We start from the raw sequence: 26,127 nt of genomic DNA, 5'->3' as shown, positions 1-26,127 counted from the left end.
ATGTTCCCAAACCGAGTATGTAGATTTAACCACCTCTGATGTTAATGTACTTCATTCCAAAAGATACATACAATGTGCCAATGCCCAGGAGAAAAGAGGTGAATCAGCTTCCCTCTTTTCTAACCCCTTCTTGGTTGATTGCAATATTTGGTTCCTGATATCACTTTGAAAGGGAATATATTTCTGTTAAGGGACTGGATGAAATTTGACAGAAAGTGTGTAATGTGGGAAAAAGTGAACTTGTTCACAAGTAGAATAGAAAAGTACATTAATATTTAAATGATGAGAGATTGCATAAGTCTGCCACAAATGGATTTGTGTCCTAGTAGATGTATCACAAGAGTTGTTGTGCAAGTTGTTGGGATGGATATATCATAGGCCTAGGGAGGGTAGAGATGTAGTTACTTCTTGGGAAATCGGGGGGCGCTGCGGAGCTGTTGTTTGGACTGTTTACCGAAACTGCCTGTGCAGCTGGACTACCAAGGTCAGACCAATACAATGGCAGCCTTTACTCGGAGACCTTGTTTACGAGACAGACCATCTCGTGGATACCTGCCAAGGCCGAGGCCTGTTCACAGGAGGCCTTTGTCTGTGAGAGATCACGTGTGTGAGTGATTACGTAGCGTTAGCTTAGCGAACAATATATCAAGCAGGGGTTTTTGGAAAGATTTCAGAATGCGCCTTCTCCAGTGAGCTAGACACCTCACTGTACTGTGTACGATTCTCTCTCATTAAACCTGTTTATACCTTTAATCAGACTCGGTGTCTCTCTCCTCCAAATGAACACGGGGACAGAAGATCTGTCTCAACAAAGTGCAGCAAATTATTCGGAATGCAAGTGCAATGTTGGTCTTCATTGCAAGGAATATTGTGTATAAAAGTCAGGAAATTTCATTGCAGCCTTGGAATACTGTGCAGATTTTGTTTTTTGTTGTTTGAGAAGATACACAATTACATCAGGAATTGTTTGAATATAGGGAAGATACTTTCTGTTGAAGGGGAGATGAATCGATGAATCAGAGGTCTCCCTTTTAAGATGGAAATAAAATTTCTTTTTCTGTCAGTTGATCATTAGTCAGCGGAATTCTCTTCCCTTTGACAGCAATGGAGGCTGGGTCATGGAATTTATTCAAAGCTAAGTTAGTTCAATCATTAGATAGTCAAGGAAGTCAGAGATGATGGGGCACAGATAAGTAAATGAAGTTGAGGTGGAAGTCAGATCAGTCACAAATGCATTGAACCTTTGGGTGAGCTTGAAGGGTCATATAATCTACTCCTACTCCTCCATCCTTGAATGTCTCTGTCCCTGTCATTGCTGTAGTTAAAGCTCAGACTGAGGTTTTATAATCTCAAGTGGCTGCCAAACAGATACAGACTGCCACCAACATGGCACCCGTATGTATTTTTGTTTTAAAACACGTTCACAGGCTCACTGTTCATTTTGACCCACAAACTACACGAGAACAAATTGAATGCTCACTCCAAAGATTATTATACTTAATAGGATCAATTTATATGTTCTGATTACAGACTAAAATAAGCAGCAATTTGAAGTAATTACAGAAAATGGTTACAAATTTAACAGTTTGAGAAGATTTAAAAGAACATTATTTTTTAAATGGCAAAATTCCTTTCTTACTTTGCACTCACAAAATAAATGTATTTACCTCAGCCAACATGAGATGGCTCAAATGTAGTCATACACTCACCCAAAGCAGCCAGTTTCTGTTGATTGCAGATTCTCCTCCAAAGCTCAGTCAAGATGCTTGTAGTAAAGACCACCATTATGTAATACTACTCTTTAGGTGAAAGATATCCTATAACACAATACTTTGGTCATTTTCTGAATTCATTATTTATTGAATCATAGATTTGAAACCCACCCAGAAAGGGTACATCTTTCTTTTGCTTTCTTTCAGGAATTTCAGATCAAATGAAGATGCTTGTAGTCGACCTGCCTGATAAAAATATCTGTAGAATTTGTTCGCAGGACCTCAGGCCCTGTCTTCACAAAGTTGTATGGTTTCTAACATGTATCCATCATAAATCCAGCTACAAAAGTCAATGTTCAGCTACGCTATACTTTCTGATTGTATTTGTTTACACTGTTTTTAGATGGGGGTTAGTTAGCTCAGTTGGCTGGATCGCTGTTTGAAATGCAGAGTATTGCCAGCAGCATGGGTTTAATTCCTGCACCAGCTGAGGTTACCACGAAGAATTCTCCTTCTCAACTTCTCCTCTTGCCTGAGGCTTGGTGACCCTCAGTTACAGCACCACCACTCATCTTTCTCTCCACAATGAGAAAGCAGCTCTATGGTTCGGTAAGACTGTGTAGATTTTACCTTTACACTGTTTTACCACAGCTCACTTAATCATATTTTGATAGAAAAACCACATTCATCCAATTAGCATTATTTTCAATTCCCGAAAGAATACTGCTGAACTTAAAGCTAAAAATTATGTCAATCGGATGATCTTCCTTACAATACCCCCTCAGGAGTCTAATATGACTCGATATTCATGGTATTAGATCATAGAGATGCACAGCACAAAACAAACTCCTTGGTCTAACTCATCCACGTCGACCAGATATCCTGAATTAATCTTGTTCCATTTGCCAGCATTTGATCCATATCCATCTAAACCCTTCCTATTCATATACTCATCCAGATGCCTTTTGAACGCTACAATTGTACCAGCTTCCACCACTTCCTCTGGCACTTCATTTTATATACGCACCATCCTTTGTGTGAAGAAGTTGCCCCTTAGGTCACTTTTAAATCATTCCCCTCTCAAATAAACCTATGCACTCTAGTTTTAAATTCTCCTACCTTGGGTAAAAGATAGACTATTCACCCTATCCATGCCCCTCATGACTTTATAAACCTCTATAATGTCACCCCTCAGCCTCTGATGCTCCAGGGAAAATAACCCTTGCCTATTCAGCCTCTCCCTATAGCTCAAACCATCCAACCCATGATATTGTTATATCTTGGCTCTAGTAATGCTTGTATCAAAACAGTTAATATCTCTTTACTCTTTGATAAATGCCTGGGCAGGGATAGAATGCCAAAACTAAAGTATGTGGCATATTTTAACAAATTTGACCAACTCACGTTATTTACTAGAACTGTAAAAGCCCTACAGTGTGGGAACAGGCCATTTAGCCCAATGATTTATCATCAACCATCTGAAGAGCAGCCCACCCGGACGCATCGCCCTAACCTATCCCTGTAACCTGATATTTCCTATGGGTAACCCACTTATCCCTGGACACTATGGGTAATTTAGCTTGGCCAATCCACCTAGCTTGCACATGTTTGGACTGTGGGAGGAAACCTGAGCACTTAGCAAAAACCCACACAGACAGAGGGAGAATACGCAAACTCCACATAGACATTCCCCCACGGGTGGGATTGAATCTGGGTTCCTGGCAGCAGTGCTAACCACTGAGCCACCATGCTGATGTGCCCAATGAGATTCAGCATGCACATTGTTCAACTAATTTTATTCTACAATTGATTATCTCTAGAATTTGGGAAATAACCCAGATTAATGGATGAATTTCAACAGTCCTACCAGTGCTCTACCAGGCAGAATTGACCCCTACTTTTGGATTTCATCATTGTTTCAGGTCAGGGTGTAATAATGGTTTTGAGACGGATTACACATCTCATTATCTCTACCAAATGTTCTGGCACAGGTTGCATGTCATAGCTGAACCAAGTCACATACTGATGCAATTGTTCTTCTAAGTCATTAGCAACATTCCATCAGAAACGTTTCTTAATTAAGTGCTTATCCTCATAAGCTAATGAACATTCTTGAGAAAGAAATTTCCTTAGTGACTTCTCACATTAATCTGCTTACGAAACCAGCTACAGTGAACAGGTGAATAGATTGGCATTCTAAAACTGTGGAATACCTCTCTCAGCGATAACTCTACATTATTGCAGGAGTGCTACGAATGCAAAGTTATCAACACATTATTACATGCAAATTTGGCAATGGATCATATTGAAAAAGAAAATCATGATACATTATACAGAAATCTACAGTTCACCATATCACACATCATGAATGTATAAGTTTTCCAGCTCTCCCTTTATCTGTATACATCTTGCGGATAATTGTTATTTTTTGTTAGTCTTCTATTGTTGCGGAACAATTTCTCACAGAATCCCTGCAGTGTGGAGGCAGGCCATTCATCCATCGAGTCCACAGCAACCCTCTGAAGAGCATCCCATCCGGAGCCACACCCTCCCTGTAACCCTGCATTTTCCATGGCTAATCTACCTAACCTGCACACCTTGGACACTATGAACAATTTCATATGGCCAATCCACCTAACCTGTACATCTTTGAATTGTGCTGTTTCATTTTTTTTTCCCTTTAATTTGACTTCTTCTGACTATTAACTTGTGTTTAATTCAATTCTGATTGTTTCACTGTAATTATCACTGTGGACTATGTGTCAATGTTTTAATTTGAAATGTTATCTCATTCCACTGGCTACATAAATCATTCCATGTTTTACCTGGATCTCTAATTTCCATTTTGTGATATGTGTTTCCGAGCTCCATGTTTTATCCAAAGTGGAGACATCCCAATGGGTATCATTTTGTCACGACATTTAAAGAACTTTTGACAAACAGGCAACATTTGATTAATACTTTTCAAACATAAATCATACATTTCTAAGTGACCCTAGTTTGTACTACTGTTGTAAAAGTGGGCTATTAATGTTACACTCGCATCTGATTGAATTACCAAGAACCTTTCGTTGATTAAAAAGTATAAAATAAAGAAAAACTGACTTAAGATTGTTGCAGTGATGACCTGCAGGTTAAACCAGTTCATGAAACTATCAATAAACAAAACTCTTAGCCTCTTTCATAAACATTTGTAGTTTTTATTGATTGCCAATTAACTTATCTGCTTTCATTACTTGAAATAAGCACACTGCCTCATGTCTTGTTGTTGAATTATGTACATGACGTTTATTCCAATTGGACGTAAGTCAACTTTTATCCTGAAGACTGGTGAACCAATATGCACTTTGGTTCCAATACCCATGTATCACAAGCACAAAGAGCAAGAACAAAGAATAATACAATACTGGAAAAGGCCCTTCAGCCCTCTAAGCCTGCACTAACACAATTTCACCTTCCATACTAAAACACTCTTCACTTACAGGATCTGTAACCCTCCATTCCCTTCCTATTCACATATTCATCCAGGTCATTTTTGAATGCTGCTATTGTTTCTGCTTCTATCACCTCCTCTGACAGTGTGTTCCAGGCACTCTCCACCCTTTGTGTGAAAACCTGCCTTGTACATCTCTTTCAAACATTCCCCACCACCCCACCCAAAATATGGGTCTCCTAATTATTGAACCTTCCACCTCTACCAAAAAAACCTCATACTTTTCACTCTACCCATGTCATTCACAATCTTATGAACTACGTTAGGTCACCTCTCAACCTCTTGCATTTCAGTGAAAACAAACCCAGTCTATCTAACCTTTCTTCATCGTCAAAATTCCCCAAACCAAGCAATATCCTGTTAAATCTTTTCTGTACACTCTCTAAAACATCCACATCTTTCTGATAGTGTGGTACCCAGAACGGTATGCAATATTTCAAGTGTGGCCTAACTAATGTTCTCTAAACTAAGAACTTGTCTTCATAGTGGAGTGCAGTAAAGTGAATAACTGAGAGGAAATTGAGTGTTGTGTAAAGAAAAGAATATATAAGAAATAGGAGCAGGAAAAGACCATACAGTTTGTATAATCTGCCCTGTACAATCTGCTCTACCAAACAATATGGCCACAGCTAATCTTGATCTTCAATTTCACTTTCTCACCCACTCGCTATATCTCACAATATCCTGTGATACCAGACGTCTGTCCTTATAGAGTCATAGAGTCATAGAGATGTACAGCACAGAAACAGACCCTTCGGTCCAACCAATCCATGCCGACCAGATATCCCAACCCAATCTAGTCCCACCTGCCAGCACCCAGCCCATATCCCTCCAAACCCTTCCTATTTATATACCCATCCAAATATCTCTTAAATGTTGCAATTTTACCAGCCTCCACCACATCCTTTGGCAGCTCATTCCATACATGCACCACCCTCTGTGTGAAAAATTTGCCCCTTAGTCTCTTTTATATCTTTCCCCTCTCACCCTAAATCTATTCCCTTTAGTTCCCCCACCCCAGGGAAAAGACTTTGTCTATTTATCCTATCCATGACCTCATAATTTTGTAAACCTCTATAAGGTCACCCCTCAGCCTCCGACGCTCCAGGGAAAACAGCCCCAGCCTGTTCAGCCTCTCCCTATGGCTCAGATCCTCCAACCCTGGCAACATCCTTGTCAATCTTTTCTGAACTCTTTCAAGTTTCACAACATCTTTCCGATAGGAAGGAGACCAGAATTGCATGCAATATTCCAACAGTGGCCAAACCAATGTCCTGTACAGCCGCAACATGACCTCCCAACTCCTGTACTCAATACTCTGACCAGTAAAGGAAAGCATACCAAACGTCTTCTTCACTTTCCTATCTACCTGCGACTCCACTTTCAAGGAGCTATGAACCTGCTCTCCAAAGTCTCTTTGTTCACCAACATTCCATAGGACCTTACCATTAAGTGTATAAGTCCTGCTAAGATTTGCTTAGACAAAATGCAGCATCTCGCATTTATCTGAATTAAACCCCAACTGCCACTTCTCAGCCCATTGGCCCATCTGGTCCAGATCCTGTTGTAATCTGAGGTAACCCTCTTCGCTGTCCACTACACCTCCAATTTTGGTGTCATCTGCAAACTTACTAATTGTACCTCTTATGCTCGCATCCAAATCATTTATGTAAATGACAAAAAGTAGAGGGCCCAGCACCGATCCTTGTGGCACTCCACTGGTCACAGGCCTCCAGTCTGAAAAACAACCCTCCCCCACCACACTCTGTCTTCTACCTTTGAGCCAGTTCTGGATCCAAATGGCTAGTTCTTCCTGTATTCCATGAGATCTAACCTTGCTAATCAGTCTCCCATGGGGATCCTTGTCGAACACCGTACTGAAGTCCATATAGACCACATCTACTGCTCTGCCCTCTTTTTAAGTACATGGATGTTTTTTTCACTTCAGCATTTCAAAGAAGCTGCACTCACATGATATCTAATTCTGTATTCTCTCAATTAAAAATATTGCGCATTATTCTTTTTTTTCTTCCATCTTTGCCAATCCCAGCTCCTGACTTCAGACATGTGGTTGGTTGCCTGTCTCCTGTGTGCCTATGTGCTGAAGAGAAACACTTGAACAAGGTTAAGAAAAAAAGAATGTGATTTATGACTATCAAATGTTTGATATGTTAAAGAGTTCAATCTTTTAGATGCTATTAAGAAACTGTTGCTACATGTAGATGAATCAGGCCAGCTCAGTCAATAGCGTGGCATTTAATATGCTCATCACTGTTGGCATCTTATGGCACTTGCTGAAAAATGTGTTGCTGGAAAAGCGCAGCAGGTCATGAAGCATCCAAGGAGCAGGAGAATCAACGTTTCGGGCATCAGCCCTTCTTCAGGAATTCTCCTGCTCCTTGGATGCTGCCTGACCTGCTGCGCTTTTCCAGCAACACATTTTTCAGCTCTGATCTCCAGCATCTGCAGTCCTCACTTTCTCCGAGTTGATCTTATGGCACTTGCCAACCACTGGCAGCACATTGTAAGTTTGAGGTCATTTGCTGCCAACAATTCTCCTTTGTCTACATTTATCTAGAGCCTTTCTAGTTGTCAGTGGTAAAGCATATGATGAACCACACAGTGCAATCACTCGTCTTTTTTCCCAGGTTTGGGAGACTGAGGACCAGACAGCACCAGTTTAAGGTTAAAGGGGAGAGAAAAAGAGAACCTGAGGGGGCAACATTTCTTTTTACACAGAGGGTAGTAGGCATATGGAATGCGCTGCTGGCTGAAGTTCTTGAGGTGGGTACATTAACAACATTTAAAAGGCATTTAGACAAATACATGGATAGGAAAGGTTTGGAAGGATGTGGGCAGGGAAATGGTGTTGTGTAAGTGGACATTTTGGTCAGCATGGACCAGTTTGGGCCAAAGGGCCTGTCTCCCTTCCATAGGACTCTATGACTCTATGACTTGTCTTAGTTAGTGAAATGACTTATTCTATGATAGCGGTAAGTACAGAATACCTTTCTAGTCAGGTCTAATTAGTGGGACATTTTGGTGCTATATAGAATGCGTTCCTTCCCATTGAACATAAGTGCAGCACTCCAATCTCAATCTCAGATTATATGTGATATCATCAGATTTAGTAAAGCTAATGCAACTTCAACATGAACTCCTTCAGGATATTTTCCGATCAATCTTTTAACAAATGTTATGACTTGAGTAGATAAGACTGAATTGGGTCTCCTGGTCCAGAGAAAGTGTCATTATCACTGTGCCACAAGAACCCTACCACACAATAACAAGCTTTTCCAGGATCTTCTCATTTTCTCATCAACTTGTTCAGAGATGCTATTACGCAGGGAATCGAGGTCTTCCAGGGATGCAGCAGCTGTTATATGATAAATAGGAGGAGGGGAATTCCAAACTGCCCATTGAGCCTTTCAATAAAATAATGATCAATTTGATCTTGTCCTCAAATCATTTCCCTATGTATCTCCCATAATACCTGATTCCTCTGGAGCTCAAACACTGTCTGCTTTAATCTTCAGCCTCCATATTTCTTTGATATCAAGATTTCCGAAGATTTGCAACCGCTTGAATGAAGAAGGTCCTGCTCACTTGCATACCAAATCATCAACCCTAAAGCTGAAACTACACCAACCAAGTTCTAGATTCCCCTACAAAGGAAATATGAGCTGGGATTTTATGTGCAAAGCACGCCTATGGCCTGGAAACCATGACACTGGCATTGACTACCCATCTCTTACTGGCCAGTTAATTAATTGTCAGCAGGTGGAGACTGACCATTGTCCTGCAACCTCTAGCAGCACTGATGCTCTCATGTTGGTGGATATTCATTGCCATTTAGGTGAGAGGTCACAATCTGGTAAGAGCATCATACATTCGCCTGGCGAGTTGTTGGAAGCTCTGTCTGCCACATATCATGATACTTAGAGAAGTGAAATGTCCGGTCTATTTGAGTCCCTGCCAGATGATGAGCCACTGGGACTGCCAGGAAAGGGGCAAGTCCTGCAGCTTAAGCATGTAGTGCGTGAAGAACAGGGTTCCAGATGCTATCTACATCCTAGTCCTGGACAGTGAAGGGGTCATCCAGATCATAACTGGTGCCTTTTTGCTTTCATTTGTGCACATGACTTGCTCCATCGCAAGATTGGAAATTTTCGTACCATTTTAGGTTGGTAAATGTATTGGTGGATGACCGAGAGAAGAACAAATCAACATACTATCACCTTGCCCATGGAACTCAATACCATTGTGGGAAGGCGAGAGGTGATGAAGCAACCTTACATCTGTACCAGCAACTTATCCAGCTTGGGTCAGCTTGGAGAGGCAAGTTTGCAAGGGGGCAGGAGCAACTACCTTTCACATTTTGGAAGTTCCTCTCAGGATGCTCCAGCTATGGACAGCGGCTCTTCATCCCTCTGCCAATGACATCAGTGCCTCAATTTGCTGTGACCACAGAACAGGCCTCTGCATGTTGGGGGCCTTTAAACCCTCAGACAGCCAGAGAACAGACACCAAAATCACCCAAGGCCATTAGGCGCAATGATCACCCAGCCTGTAGGTCAATGAGGAGTTGGGATTCAAAAGAGTGCAGTCCAGAGATGGCACTGTGGCATTGTGACACCACCTCTCTGCCACACAATCACTATAAACAGAGCTCCTGACAACAAGTGCTGGAACTGCATCTTACCTTTAAAACTATAACCTTTAGAATACAGTATACTCCAAATGAAATTTAACACAGTACATCAGGCACTTTACTTCAAAAGGACACTGATGTAAAATGAGAATTTATTGAAGGATGGTAAAAAATTATTCCAGAACTATTTTGTTCCCTTGTGCGCTTTCTTCTTTCTTCTCCCACATCAGATCCTGAATTCAGTTTTATCAGAAGCCTGAAGTATGTTGTCTGGGAACATTTACTATGCACCTCCTCGAAACAATTAGATCATAGCCGATCTGTACCACAAAACCATTTGCTACCTTTTGTTCCATATCCCTCAATGCGCTTACAGAACAATAAAAAAGCATTAGTTTTATACCCACTGGGTCTGGACTCCCCCACCAAAGGAAACAGTTATCATTGAAATTCTCTGCTGAATCATTTTAAGTCCTTCAATTAGATCATCACTCAACCTTCTGTACTCAAAGGAATACCAAGCAAGAGTCTTCTTCCTTTTATACAATGCAGTTTCTTAAGTATTATTCCCACTGCTGCACATTACTTTATATGTTACCATGGAGAAAAAATATGCATTATACTAGAATTGTAACTTTTTCTGCTGTTCATTCAGAATAATATATTCACATAACCTCAGGTTGACTGGGTTCTTTTCTCACACATCGGCATAAGACAGTAAAGTTGAAAGAAATCCATTTGATTTGCTTAAAGATGTTTATAACATATCATTATATATATCATTGGAAAAAACTGAGGTATAATACGAAATAGCCATAAGTATCTGAAGCCAAGTTAGTGTAATAAAGCTTGTCTTACATATGACTTATGTAGCAACTTATGTCTTACATATGACTTATGTAGCAACTGGAACCAGTATTTGGAAATGTCAGAATATACCATTATTTAAGTTAATTGTATCTATCCCTGACAATTGGCTTAAATGATGTTATTAGTCCCGAGTTGGTGATTATTTTCTGGGTGAAGTATCTATTGGATATTATAAACCTGTTACAAACAGCCCTCAAAGTGTCCTTCTAGTTCAGATTATAAAATTCAATCTACAGCCAGGAGCAAAACTAAATGATTGACAAATATCTGTCCTTAAATTGGAAGTTTAAGGCTTTGGATCAGATCCTTTTGCTCATCTGGTTTGTGATAATAGGAATACGTTTAGATTTAAATTTCTCTCCTGAGTGTTGTATTTAAAAATGTGGATTCACACAGTGTTCCATTCATTCTTAATGTTAAGTGTGTTTCAGTCAGGGATTTCAGTAAACTAATTCAAACCTGCGAATAACTCACAACATTCAGTTGGCAATCAGAGACATTAGCAGAGGATAATGAGATAGAACTCCCAGCCATCGGCACGAATGTGCAGCATGACATTGCATTTATGCATTATGACTCAGAGGAGTAACACATCGACAAGAAATAGAATGATTGAGTATAGATCCTTGGAGGACTTCAGAGGTAAATGAGTAGAGAGAGTAAATATTGCAGATAGTTAACTACTTATGATTGAACAGATATGAATGGAGACAGCCAAAAGCAGCCTCACTAAGCCTTTGCACTAAATGTAGAGACACACATTTTCTGTCAGTAAAATACACCTTCAAATCTATGTTTTTCAACCACCTGACTCTTATCTTCCTGAGGCAAAAGAGAGGACTGCAGATGCTGGAGAGTAGAGTCAAGAGACGAGTGGTACTGGAAAAGCACAGAAGGTCAGGCAGCATCCGAGGAGCAGTAAAATCGACGTTACGGTCACAAGGAATCCCGATGAAGGGCTTTTTTTTGCCTGAAATGTAGATTTTCCTGCTCCTTGGATGCTGTCTGATCTGCTGTGCTTTTCCAGCACCACTCTAATCTTGACTCTTACCTTTTATACTTTGCCAGCAAAAAAGTTCCAGTCCAACTTTTTAGCCAATAGATACCCAGATGATAAAATAATGCCAATGTTATGAGGTAAATTTCTGAAACAAAAGTAGAAATTGCTGGAAAAGCTCAGCAGGTTTGGCAGCATCTGTGGAGAGACAGCAGAGTTTAACATTCCAGTCGTGTGTCCTTGCCTTAGAACCAAATTTCTGGTGTGTTTTACACAGCAAACTATAAAAGCATTAAAAGCACATAGCAGTATGGCCTACAGGTGAAAATCATGTCTTGTTTCATCAATTTGTTCATGGCAGACTGATATGTAAAAGCCATTCTCCTGCTGTTTGTTGAAATAGAATCCATAGGTTCCAATTATTTAATCAATTAACCAGCCTGCATTAAAACCAGTTCTGTGGATTGGCTGCCCATTCAGGAGTTGTGACCTAAATTTCCATCGGTTCGATTCAAGGTGCCCAACTTGCAATGTCAGTTTTACAGAATCCCGTTAAAAAGACTGAAAATGTACCTCGGGGGCTCCTCGCTGATGTACATTTCTATGGCTGCCATCTGTAGTCTCACCTGTTTGCCTATTCCTTAAACCTGAATTTTGGCAGGTTGTTCAACCAAAGACATGTCAAGAACATGCCTATTTTTGTGCAGTGAGTATCCACACACTTATATCAGATCTCAATGAACACAGGTAACATAACCACAGCATGAATGGCTTCATAAGTCACAGCTTTACCAACCTGCCCTGAAGTTTCCTGAACAATTGGAGAAAGAAGGCATGATCTTGTATCTAAATAAAAACTGAAAGGAATGCTGATATTGTAAGTCAGAAACAGAAGCGAGAATTGCTGGAAAAGCTCAGCAGGTTCTGCAGACAGAAATCAGAATGAACGTTTCGCATCAAGTGACCCTTCCTCAGAACTGAGGGATGTAAAGGACCACCATGAATTGGCTTGTTATCAAAACTAGATCTCTCCACATGGCAGGCAAGAATTCCACTACTGAGCCACCAATGCAAGCATTGCTCAGTTCTAAAGAAAGGTCACTCAACCCGAAACGTTAACTTTGATTTCTCTCCACAGATGATGGCAGATCTGCTGAGCTTTTACAGCAATTTCTGTTTATGATCTTGTACCTGACTGTTTGAGTTTGACTGATTAAAGGAATCCCTCATAGGAGTCAGAATGGATCCAATCTACAGACAAGACCAAGGCAAGATTGAACTACAGTGTTGGAACCTTGGACTCATTCTCTGAAAGGACTCTGGAGACAGTGCTGTGGATAGCAAGTTCTGCAGGAAAATATTATTTCCAGTGGATGGGAAAATGACCCTGATCACTCAGACTAAGTACACATGGTCTCAGCTTCCTGAGGAGGTGAGCAGGGATATTGGATCTCACTCGTGAACATGAGTTTGAATGGCCTCCCCAGGGCATGTGAGACATGGGCCAGATATATGGGCCGAACTCTTTACTTTGATTTTTCCAGCTTTCTGTTTCTCAGAACGTCTCAAAGCAATGTAGCTTCAGTTCCATACATTCCTCTCTACTGAAGCACCTTCTTAAATTCTCTACTAAGGAACTACACCATGACTAATTTTCATCTTCTTACTATTCTTATCCATTCATTAAAGTCACTATCCAAAAATGTTGACGTTCTCTATTCGCAAAGCATCCCAATTCACACACTCATCATGCTCCGCTTTCTCTCCTTGCTAGAGAAAAGAGCACAGAACTCCAGAGAGAGAGGAATGGAACCAGGGATGGTACTCTTGTCTTAACTCCAAATTGCTCCAGATGAGAAGGTGAAGGAGATCAGCAGACCAACTAAATCCATGGGCATCGGAGAGTGAAAGATGGATCTCCCAGATACACAGTGATAGGATTAAATTTCAAAGATCCAAAAAGTGCATGATATTGACCAGATGCTACCAGAATTTGAAAAGTGGTCATCTGTGACTTTAAGACGACTTTTAGTCTTCTAGGAGATGTGAAAATCTCTGGCTTTTCCAGTATTTGTTGCCCATTTTTAATTACTGCAGAGAAAGGGGCAGTAACATTTGTTTTAAGAGGGCTAGAATATCAGAGCTGAGATGTATTGCTGAGACTTTATAAGGCTTTGGTCAGACCGCCTTTGGAATATTGTGAACAGTTTTGGGCCTGGTATCTGAAGAAGGACACGTTGGTGTAGGAGGGATCCAGAGGAGGTTTACAAGAATTATCTGGGTGTGAAGAGCTTGTCATACGATGAATGGTTGAGGACTCTGGGTCTGGACTCAATGAAGTTTAGAAGGATGAGGGGGGACTTAATTGAAACTTACAGAGTACTGAGAGGCCTGGATAGAGTGGATATGGAGTAGATGTTTCCACAAGAGGAGAGACTAGACCCTGAGGGTACAATCTCACAGTGAAAGGATGATCCTTTAGAACTCAGATGAGGAGGAATTTCTTCAGCCAAAAGGTAGTTAATCTGTGGAACTCATTCCTGCAGAAGACTGTGGAGGCCAAATCATTAAGTGTATTTAAGACAGAGATAGATAGTTTCTTGATTAGGAACGGGATCAAGTGTTACAAGAAAAAAGGCAGGAAAATTGAGTTGAGAAGCTAATCAGCCATGATTGAATGGCGGATGCAAATCCAATGGGATGAATAGCCTAATTCTGTTCCTATAGCTTATGGTCTTATGAGTCACCCTTTTGAACGAATGCAGTCCATTTAGTGCAAATACAGCAATTTGAGGAAGGGAGTTCTATTTTTTTGACCCAGCAACATTGAAGGATTGATGATATAGAACCATAAAATCCCTACAGTGTGGAAACAGGCCATTCAGCCCATTGAATCCACACCAACCCTCTGAAGAGCAGCCCACCAGACCCACCCTATCCCTGTAACCCTGCATTTTCCACAACCAATCCACATAACTTGCACACCTTTGGACTGTAGGAGGAAACCCACACAGACACAGGGAAAGTGTACAAACTCCATACATGCATACAGTCACCAGAGGGTGGAATTGAACCCGGATTCCAGGCCCTGTGAGGCAGCAGTGCTAATCACTGAGCTACCATGCCCCTCCAAGTCAGAATGGTATGAGGCTTGCAGGTAAAACTGAAGAAACTGGTGTTCCTGTGCATGTTCTGCCTTTGTCCTTTAAGCTGCGAGAGGTTGCAGATTTGGAAGATGGGTAGTGCTGAATCATCTTTGGTGAGTTTTTTTTCCAGTGGTAATGGAAGTATATGGTTAAGTTGCCGAATGGAGTGCAAGATCAAATAATTTGCTTTGTCCTGGGTGGCATAAAGTGTCTCGAGTATTTTCACACAAGTGGAGGGTATTCCTTTAAGTTCCTGACTTGTGGCTTATCGAGGATAGACAGTCTTTGGGATCTCCCGTCACAATCCTAAATGCTGGTCTCACATCCTGGCAGCTGAGATTGTCCCTAGTTTAGATACAGGTGGGGTGGTCTTCAGTAGAGTCTTCATTGCTTTCTTAGCCTAGGGGAAATCTGCCATGAGGAACTCAGCAATTAGATCAGGGGAACAGAGTGCCTGATTTTGGCATGACTGAATTCATGTAATTATTAAGAGAAAGGAAGAGAATGAGTTTGCAGCTTATGAGAGTGATTCAAAGTTTGGGAGAAGACTTGCAGCTTGGGTGCTCGTTGTTGTTGTGGTTCTGTTCGCCGAGCTGGGAATTTGTGTTGCAGACGTTTCGTCCCCTGTCTAGGTGGCATCGTCAGTGCTTGGGAACCTCCTGTGAAGCGCTTCTGTGATGTTTCCTCCGGCATTTATAGTGATTTGTATTTGCCGCTTCCGGTTGTCAGTTCCAGCTGTCCGTTGCAGTGCTCGGTATATTGCGTCCAGGTCGATGTGCTTATTGATTGAATCTGTGGATGAGTGCCATGCCTCTAGGAATTCCCTGGCTGTTCTCTGTTTGGCTTGTCCTATAATAGTAGTGTTGTCCCAGTCGAACTCATGTTGCTTGTCATCTGAGTATGTGGCTACTAAGGATAGTGTGACAAACAGAAGCGGCAGATACAAACCACTATAAATGCCGGAGGAAACATCACAGAAGCACTTCACAGGAGGCTCCCAAGCACTGAGGATGTCACCTAGACAGGGGCAACACAAATTCCCAGCTCGGCGAACAGAACCACAACAATGAGAGTGACTGTTTGTCGATGTGTGAATTTTACTTTCAATGTTCAAGCATCATGAAATGTCTCCATTGTCCAGTCATGTCTCTCATTGCCTCTCATCTGCCTCATGGCTATGAACACTGGAGAAAATGATCTGATAATTGTAAAGGTGAGCAGAGTACTCCACTGAGGTGAAAGAATAATTTGCAGTGAGACTGTTTGGGCTGGTGTGGGAGAGGACCAATGATTTCACCACTGAAATCCCTTAAGGGTGCATACCCTCACATCAGCTGAACTGTGCCTGTTGTAACGGCGTGCACACCAGCTGTAATAACCCTGCTTACATCAGGATAGCCCCTCCTTGGGTTGTGAGTTCATGGAATGCCCTGCCAGTAGCAGTGGTGGACTCTCCCTCTTTATGGTCATTTAAGCGGGCATTGGATAAGCATATGGAGGTTATTGGGCTAGTGTAGGTTAGGTAGGCTTCGGTCGGCGCAACATCGAGGGCCGAAGGACCTGTACTGCGCTGTATTTTTCTATGTTCTATGTTCTATGTCCTCTTCGTTCTCCTACTCCTTGGATGATTCAGAGTCCTCATCACTTCCCTCTTCCTGCAGCTTTTGACCTCACTGCTGTGCAACATTGTGCAGGATGCAGCAGACTTTTTCCATTTCATCAGGCAAACCAATCTCCCACCCACTTACTTCATCTACACCCCCCCTGCCTCCGAATGGCAGTCAATATCATCAAATACCCCTCCCACCATCATTATAATTTCATCCAACCTCTTACATTAGGCAGAAGATACAAAAACTTAAACACATTTACCAACAGGTTCAAGAACAACATCATTAGGCTTTGTTATTAGGCTTCTCAATGAACCTCTCCAAATTCAAATCTAATGTTTAGATTAGATTACTTACAGTGTGGAAACAGGCCCTTCGGCTCAACAAGTCCACATCGACCCGCCGAAGCGCAACCCACCAGACCCATTCCCCTACACCTAATACTACGGACAATTTAGCATGGCCAATTCACCTAACCTGCACATTTTTGGATTGTGGGAGGAAACTGTAGCACCCGGAGGAAACCCACGCAGACACGGAGAGAATGTGCAAACTCCACACAGAGAGTCGTCTGAGGCGGGAATTGAACACGGATCTCTGGTGCTGTGAGACACCAGTGCTAACCACTGTGCCACTGTGCTGCCCCACCACTGGGCCACCGTGATCTTGCTTTTTGTACACCTTCTATGCAGCTGTAACCTTGTATTCATCACTGTTCAATCACCCTACGATCTTTGTATGGTATGATCTATCTGTACTGCAGGCAAAACAAAACTTTTCACTATACCTAGCTGCATGAGACCATAATAAATCAGATCAAAATTCAGAACATCTGCGCTCACTGAAGAATATCATTCCTGCCACCAATTCCTCACTCCCCACTTCTTGGATATCCAGTCATTTGGACCGACTGTTGGACAATTGAATGATCTATTCATTGACCTCTCCTGTGCTAAGTTACCTTCTGCTAACTGGAGTTTTGTTCTCACTACCTCTGCCCTACTTAACAGCAGATGGGTGAGAAAACAACTGCTGCTTCTGTTGTTGTAGATTCTGTTAATGTTCCAGACACGGCTTCTCCTGTTACTGTCCAGAAGCCAAAGCTAAAACTGCATTAGCAACTGCTGTATACCAGGGAGGGGTCATAAGTGGCAGATACAGACTAAAGTGAAAAACAAAACTCCAAGGTAGTAGAAATAACCTCAAAAGTCTTGAAAACCACTGCCAAAGCAACTTTTCAGAAGAGTCGGGGAGATAGTGGCATTGTGGTAATATAACTAGACAAGTTACAAAGAGGCCAAGTGTAATACTGTAGCAGTGGGTGGAGTTTACGCTTGATGACTGAAATCCAGAATGGAAAGCCAGCTTAATCATCAGTGACAAGGAAACTGTCGTTGCCTGTCATTAAAACCCTTCTGATGAAGGGTTTATGCCTAAAACATCGACTCTCCTACACCTCGGATGCTGCCTGACCTGCTGTGCTTTTACTGCGCCACATTCTTTGACTCTGGTCTCCAATATCTGCAGTCCTCACTTTCTCCATAAAAACTCATTTAGTTCATTGATCCCCTTAAGGAATAGAAATCTGTTATCTTTACCTGGTCTGGTCTACATATGATTCCAAACCCACAACGATATAATTGACTCTGGACTGCCGTCTGTATTGACCTATTAGTCATTTAAGCAGTTCAGCAAGTGTAATAAATGCCAGTAATATCCACATCCCAAGGGAGACAATTAAAAAAAAAATCACACAAGGCAAAACCTTTCACATTAATGAAGAAGAACTATCAAAATTCCATCTTTAAGAGTCTTCCAGGATGTCAATCTCAGACCTCAGTAATCCCTGTTCTGCTTTGTCTTAACATTGATGAGTTTTACACAGTCTGGGAGAAATACACACTCACAGTTAAAGACAGATGCAGGGTTAAGTTCTCGGTCAATTAGTCTTTTTGTAAGATTGAGTTGCTGACAAGTCAGTCCCATGTGGGTTTCCCAAATTGTTAGATACATATTTCCATCAAATGAAGAGGTCTGCAGGTTCTCCCTGTTCACACTGACACTTGACAAAATGCACCCATGCCCCTCCCACAGTTTACATGTCAAAATTTTTCCAGTGTTTTCCACATCTAGGGAAGAAGCATCAAAATGAGATAGTCACCAAGGATTATAAGAGGTAATTTGGGAAGAGACTTTTTTTGTCCAAAGAATGGTCAGAATGGGGAGCTCAATACCTTGGGGAACAGTTGAGGTTAGATGTGTTTTAAAGGAAGTAGATAAAGGTATGAGGTTCTTTAAAAAAAAATGGAGAGCTACATTGATATAGTTAGATGTGGAAGGATTTGGGGAGGTTTGACTGGAACAGAAATGCTGACATGGACTGATTGCATTGATTGGCCTAATTCTGTGCTATATGTTTGCATAATTCAATGTAATTGAAACAGTGGTTTGAGTATATTGGTAACCTGGCTGAAAGATGCCATGCTCAGTACTATTAAAATTTTCCATTTATGAACTCAAAACTGTTCTGCTTAATTGATTTACAACCTAATTCAATACAGCTGACTTTGGTGCAAATCCCTTAAACCAAATCTCCTAAAATCTCACAATCTCAGATTTACAATTGATTCAGTAGAAGAGAGTTTCAAACTTTCACTACCCGTTAATATATAGAAATGTTCCTTAATTTCTTTGCTAAAAGTCCTGGATCTAATTTTTGACTGTGCCCTCTAGTCTTACACTTGCTAACCAGTGGAAATAGTTTCTCTTTATCTACGCCATCTGTTCTGCATACTATCCTGAAAACTTCAATTGAATCACTCCTTAATCTTTTAAGTTCTCGGGTCTGCAATCCCAGTTCACGTTATCTCCCATCTTAATTTAAACCACAACTGTACCATGACTTCTAATCCCTTGTATTCTAATGCCATAGATATAAAGATCAGCATTCTATCAACTATTTGATTGTTTCATTTGTGCCTATCCATGAAATACCTGGGTTTAGGAAGCATTTTGTTTGTTTGGACCTGCACTACTTTTAAGTTTTCAACATTGGGGAAGTACAATGAGCTATTTATTTTGTCTTCAAAGTGGATGACTTCACACTTTCCTGTATTGAAATTAATTGGCCCCTCATAACTTAACATGTTAATATTGCTTTGTAATTTTATGCTTCCATCTGCTTCCATTTTACCTAACATGCTGAATATCTTTGTATCATCAGTGAGCTTGGGGATGTGACTCTCAATGCCTGAAACTAAGTCATTAATAGATACAAATAGAATCATTTTGAAAAGAAGTATTCACGCAGACAAAAAAAAGAAATAACTTCAAATTAGGCATTCAAGATACCTTATATTTTCTCACAATGTCCTAAAGCCTTTTCTCAATCAATTAAATGTTGTTATTGTTATTTGAAAGAATGCACTAACTGCTTTATTTTAGAAGGATTAAATCTGCAAATAAAGCAAGCTGATGTCAACACACAAGTATTTCATGTGATTATTCTGTACTGTGCAAAATCCAGGCTTACATTTTAAATAATTTCACCAGCATTTAAACTTAATTGTAACTTTTTTTTCCCGTGTTTGATATTTATAAGGAGCATTGTTTCAAAAATAAAAACTGAAAGAACTGTAGATGATGTAAATCAGAAACAAAAACAGAAGTTGCTGGAAATGGTTAGCAGGTTTGACTACATCAGTGAAGAGAAATTAGAGTTAACGTTTCAGGTCTGGTGTACCTTCCTCAGAGCCTTCATCAGATCTAAAGATCACCTTTTTGAATAACTTATATAAAGACAATCTTTGGTTAAGTAAACTAAAACAAAATCTAGGCTCTGGAACCATTCTGATCAATCTCCTCTGTACTCTCAAGAACTTTCACTTCACTCTTCTGATATGCTGCCAAAACTGGATGCAATACTCTACTCAGGGCTGAAGCAGAGATTTCCGTAGGTTCAGCATAACCTTGAATCAGAAAGTGAATTTGGAGTGAAGTGGATATTCCACTCACGATGCAAGGGCAGATGCATGCAACATTTTGGTACAATGGGAGAGAAATCACCTATGCTTTATATGTCAATCCTAAAAAAAAGTTTTTCTTTGAGCACAAAGCATGCGAGAGTTCACATGTTCTTTGTTTGCTGACTGCAGAAAAAATTCGAGTTGATTCAAAAAACTGTGAAATAATTTTCCTTGAAAAAAAATCTCTGTATCTAGGCAATGTTCCCTTTAATTTTCTCTTCAGCTGTGTAGACCTCTGTGGTCCATGTGTTCTGGAACAAGAAGTTAATGCCATACTCAATGTGTCGATGCCAATTGCTATGCATGGAAGCCTGGAACATCTGTGCATGACCGTAGGAAAATGCATGCTCTGTCTCACAATAGGATTGCCTAGAACATGAAGACGGCACTATAACAGCGATATCAAGCAACAGAAAAGAGTTTACACAATGGAATGAAAAGTGCACAATGCAGCAGAGGGGTGCATGCATGTTATAATGTATCCAAAGACTTCAAAAGGACAACAGGAGGATATGAAGTGCTACTGGCACAAATGCCCTTCCCAAACATCAGCAAGGCGTGGAGGTTCCAGTGTTGCACCGGGATAGCCAAAGTCATAAGTCACACAATACCATGTTATAGTCCAGAAGATGTGTCCTGTAGGATCATCACCTGCTGTTGCGTGACTTCTGACTTTAACACCAGCATAGCTATTGTCAAGGAAAAACCTGACTCTAATGCACAACCTACAATCAAGGCTGAAGCTCAGAACATTATGGAGGAATTTCCCATAAACCTTAATCCTGTTATAAATATCCAAGAGGATCTAATTCTTTTGAATCTTCAACTTCTTCTACTGGAAATGACAGATAAATCTTACTGATTGCTGGAGTCCCCAAGATATCTGCAGAGAAGCAGTCTCAAGAGTCTGTGGAAGGGATATCATGAATGGTATCTTCATAGCCAGATGCTGTGACACTCATTGGTATCAAATACATTGAACAGAAAAATAAGAAGATAGGGAGAATTAATCTGACCAACAGATTGCTGGGGCAGCAGTGGATGGATTCTGGATGCTTTTGACAAATGAGGACCAGAAACTATACAAGTGCAATGTAATGAACATTTATAACAATTTACACTGTTAACAAAAACATGCCTAAACAGGGCCAACATCTTCCCAATGGTTACTGATGATCCGACATCACTGATGGTACACTGTAGCTATTAGATTAATTGTTTACAGCCTTTTTGCCTTATCTCCCTTCAAGTCTTTCATTCTAACCCTTAACTATTTAGATATTCATCCCCCAACCCTATTTTGTGCTTCATGTCCAATTAGTTGCCTTGCTGCTGAAGTCGCGATCTGCCTGAGGCTACCAACAAATGTCAGAGGACAGCAACTTCTGGGTCTTAGAGATCACCACTGGAGCTCCAGGCCATGAATCCATGAGAGAACAAAACTTCAAGAAGGAAAGTATTTTGGGAACTATTGCAAGGTGGAAGGGTGTTGGGGGTTAGAGGCATGGATGACTTTCAGTGATTTCCCTGTATCATCTTCCCCCAGTTTCCCCCAGATTGGAGGAATTGAATGTTCTGTCCAACTCAGCAAGAAGGTCACCCTGGATTCCCAGAGGAAATCAACCATTTTTCTTATAGTAATTGGGCCAGTGGTGGCTTGAGATCCCCAGGTAGCTGAGAATTGACTCCTTAAGAGCATTATTTAATCATAGACATTTCAAGATGGATGAGGGACCTTCTCAGTCAGCACTTAATTGTTGAGGTGGCATAGAGAAGGTCAGTATCTCCAGGAAGCCAACTTGCCTAATTATTTACCCTACTTGCCATCTTTATCATCACCTTCAGGGAGGGGAATGTCATAGCCTGCATTACTCTACTTTACTGTTCCCTCCTGTACTGGCCCCTTTCTACCAGTGCACAGTTGAGAGTGCGCTCTTTCAAGGTCTCATCACTCCTAGCCTTCTCTGTTAACAATTACAGTCAATTCTTCTATAACACACTGGTTGTGCTCTTGTACAAAACCGCATTAAAAAATCGTATTTTAGGATCTGTGCTGTAATCATGTTACAGACAACATATGTTTTAACAGTTCATGCTTTAGAAACAATGTCCCCAATTCATTAATCGCTTTACAGTGAATTCTCATTGATGAAACGCATGGTATAGCAGAATGCCCTGTATCTGTTTGAGAATGTTGCACATTCCTTTGCACTAGCAGCCACCTCCTGGAGGGCCACTAACATACTGTCGTACCCTTTCACTTCCTAGCATATGATCCAGGAATCTCTCATCCTCCTTGATGCTCTGCAGTGACTCCATGTCCCCCTCAGACTTGGAAAATCTGACCTTCAGTTGGAGCAGCCGGAGACACTTCCTACAAAAACCCAAGACACATGAAATGTTTCCAAATGGCACAGAAATTACAAGTAATAGATTTCCAAAGTTCATCCTTGATGTGAGGAAGCTCTTTGTCCTCTGTCCCTTTTAGATATTATCCCATTTAAAATATTAGTTTTCATTAATGCAACTGGAAATGAAATGTGCTAATACTGTTATAATATACTTGTTGCTCTATCTTGTATAAGGTTATGATTCTGAAAAATTTAATGCAGAGGGGTGCATTACATTCTAGCCAATTTGATGATGCCATCAGGAATTGGGTGGAGAAAGGCAGAAGTCTTTAGAATCATGTCGAATGAAGACCTATATCCACACATCTCCCATTATTCTCCCAAATTATCGAACATAATAGTGTCTATCTGATTGCTATAATGCAATAAACTGCATCTTGTTTAAGACAAGACTCTTTCATTCTTAAGGCTCATAGGCTTACTCAAAACCAAATAGGCCCTTAGACCCAAAGAACATAGTGAATAGTGTTGCAGATGAGAATTCAATTTAGTTTCATTATACACAAGGTATCAGTGGTGGGCACCATTGCTTAATACAGTAAGGTAAAATGGGGAAAATACTTGTGGACACAGGAGCAGTATTGGACATTTACAACTTCAAAGATTATAAGGCTTAAAGAATGACTGTGAAAATGTCAAAGCCAGGGTGAACAATGAACTAGCTAAACCTACCAGTTACAGATTCCAATTGGAAATGAGGATCTGTAGGAGCAGTCCTCATTAAAAGTTCATTCAGGAAGTGAATAAGCATCAGAGCTCCACCAGTAATGTAAAATTTCTCTGTTGGACACAGAAAACCTTTAAATTAATGGCCTAGAACCTGCTGAGAAGGTTAGAGTTAAAAGACGTTAACTACAACTCAAACCAAGCACTGCTGTAAAACCAGCAGACACTGAGGCACAGCTAGAGAAAGGAAATCAAATGCCTATAGAGATAATTTAAACCAAGGTTGCAACACTGATAACATCACAATTAATATGACAAAAATGCAATTTAAAAGCCTAAACAGAATCCATTTGGTTAATTAGATATAATAAATCTAATGATTCAATATGAAGAGTAGAGCATACAGCAAATACTAAGAGTCAATGTCAAGCACACAAGCAGGACCGGCTACTAAAACAAAAACATTATTGTACCTCTCGGTCTTTAGGTCACTTCCAGAAGATATATAGAAGTAGGACACAGTAACAGGGCAGCAGACTGATAAAGAACATGCTACTATTTGCCCAAAACATATTGCAGGATGGCCAGACCTAAATCCAGTCAGTTGGCCAAGAACACACACTTGTCACACTAACAGCATTTTGCACCATAGATGACCTAATAATGCATAAGGAAAGTCTAGTTTAGCTATTTTCCATTCAGGAGGGTAATCGAGGACACTGAGGGATTACCAAGTGTGAATCCACGATTGGGCTAGCAGTGCATTAGCCAGAGCTATCAAGAGAGGTTGAAGATGTCATAACTTATTATGCAATCTGTGATTAGACAATGTTATCAGGACTGGAGAACATTCCTATCATCACTGAAGAAACGCAAGTGACAGAAGCTAACATAGTTTGTGATGAGATGCAAACACGGAGAAAAAGAATGAGCAGTACAAATCATTTGAGCCCATTTATCAAACTGTAACTGAAATAGTTCATAGTAGATTGGAATTTGATGTCAGATGATAAGAGAACACAAATTCAGGGGGAACATTTTAATTAAAGAATTATTAATACGAAGGATATAGCGCAGTAAGCAGCAATCCTTAAGCTGAGGACATGAACAGAAGTTGCTCGAGAAACCCATTCGGTTTGGCAGCATCTGTGGAGACAAACTAAAGGTAATGTTTCAAGTCCAGTGACCCTTCGTCAGAACTGAATCCTGCAATTTTTTCCACAAATGCTGCCAGACCTGCTGAGATTCTCCAGCAATTTCTATTTCTGTTTCTGATCTTCAGCATCTGCAATTCTTCATTTGATCTGAGGGTGTGAGCATGCTGACTTACCAGTCAGACAATGACAGCGAATGAATGAAGATGTTCACCTAATCTGGAGGTTCAAGAGTTTACATATTTCAGCACAGATGTTTCAGAGTGAGAATAAAGATTTGCCTACATAGACTGAGATGGGCTGAATACAACTCCATGGAAGCCAACACTGAGGTGCAATGATTAATGTCCACAGATTCAGGATATAATCAAAAAGAAATTGCCTGGACCAGAAAATCAGAATCTGCAAAATGAAAGAAAATAATGGTTTCAATTGAACAACTATTGTCCATGCAGGGAAATCATGAGGTCAAAGACCCTCCAGTTGATCTTCAGGGATAACAACAATGAAAAAGGATCGAAAGTTCAAGGATATTCAAGGTAATGCACTGACCATGTGGTTTTGCAAGAATAGTTTCCTTAGTGAAGGATATCAAACCCATAAAAGGTCCTCCAGCATAGTGAGACTTTCAGACCCCGCACACCCCAGGGTTCTGACTATAAGTTAAATGACTTTTTCATCGATTTTTTTTTCCCATGAGCAATACCACTTCGTAACATGTGCAGTATACATGCTTAGAAGATTTACACATACACTTTTAAACGTTGACTCAGTGCATAGAAAGGATACTGTTGTGCACTAGCTGGTCCAAAATGCACCGTAGAGAAACATTTGCAACAGTGAATGTGTTCATATGACTCCAATTATTCCAGCTCTTCCACAGATCATCATTAAAAGCTTGCATGCTTCCTGTTTGAAAAGAATCATTGTCCTTACCCCTCCCATTATTTCAAATGGAGAGTCAAATCAAGACCAGATTTCGGCAGATGAACCCTTTCTCCATACCAAGTAGACACTTTTTTTATCACAATGGTGGTTAGTAGAGAGTACTTCTGATTCATGTATGGCATACTAATTGCCTGCACATCACAGAAATAATACCTTGTGGCTTTTAACAGCATTCAGCTTTTTCATTGCACAGACAGTGTAGGGCAGTTATAATGACAGGAATTTCAAACACTTTGTTATTATTCTATTTTAAATTTCCCAGAGCTATGACCCAAAAGTGCTAAAAGCACCTAATTTTCAAACATGTGGTGAAAGCACTAAGCCATCAAACTGCATAATGTGTGAGACTACAACTAGAGAGTCAAATGAAGGCCTCCCCCGTACCCTGAGTCATAGCTATTTTATATTGGTCTCATGCCAGACTGAATGGCAGTGAACTTCACT

This window comes from Hemiscyllium ocellatum, chromosome 6, assembly GCF_020745735.1.
Source record: "Hemiscyllium ocellatum isolate sHemOce1 chromosome 6, sHemOce1.pat.X.cur, whole genome shotgun sequence".
In the NCBI taxonomy this organism is placed as follows: Eukaryota; Metazoa; Chordata; class Chondrichthyes; order Orectolobiformes; family Hemiscylliidae; genus Hemiscyllium; species Hemiscyllium ocellatum.
Note: the sequence above shows the minus strand (reverse complement) of the source record.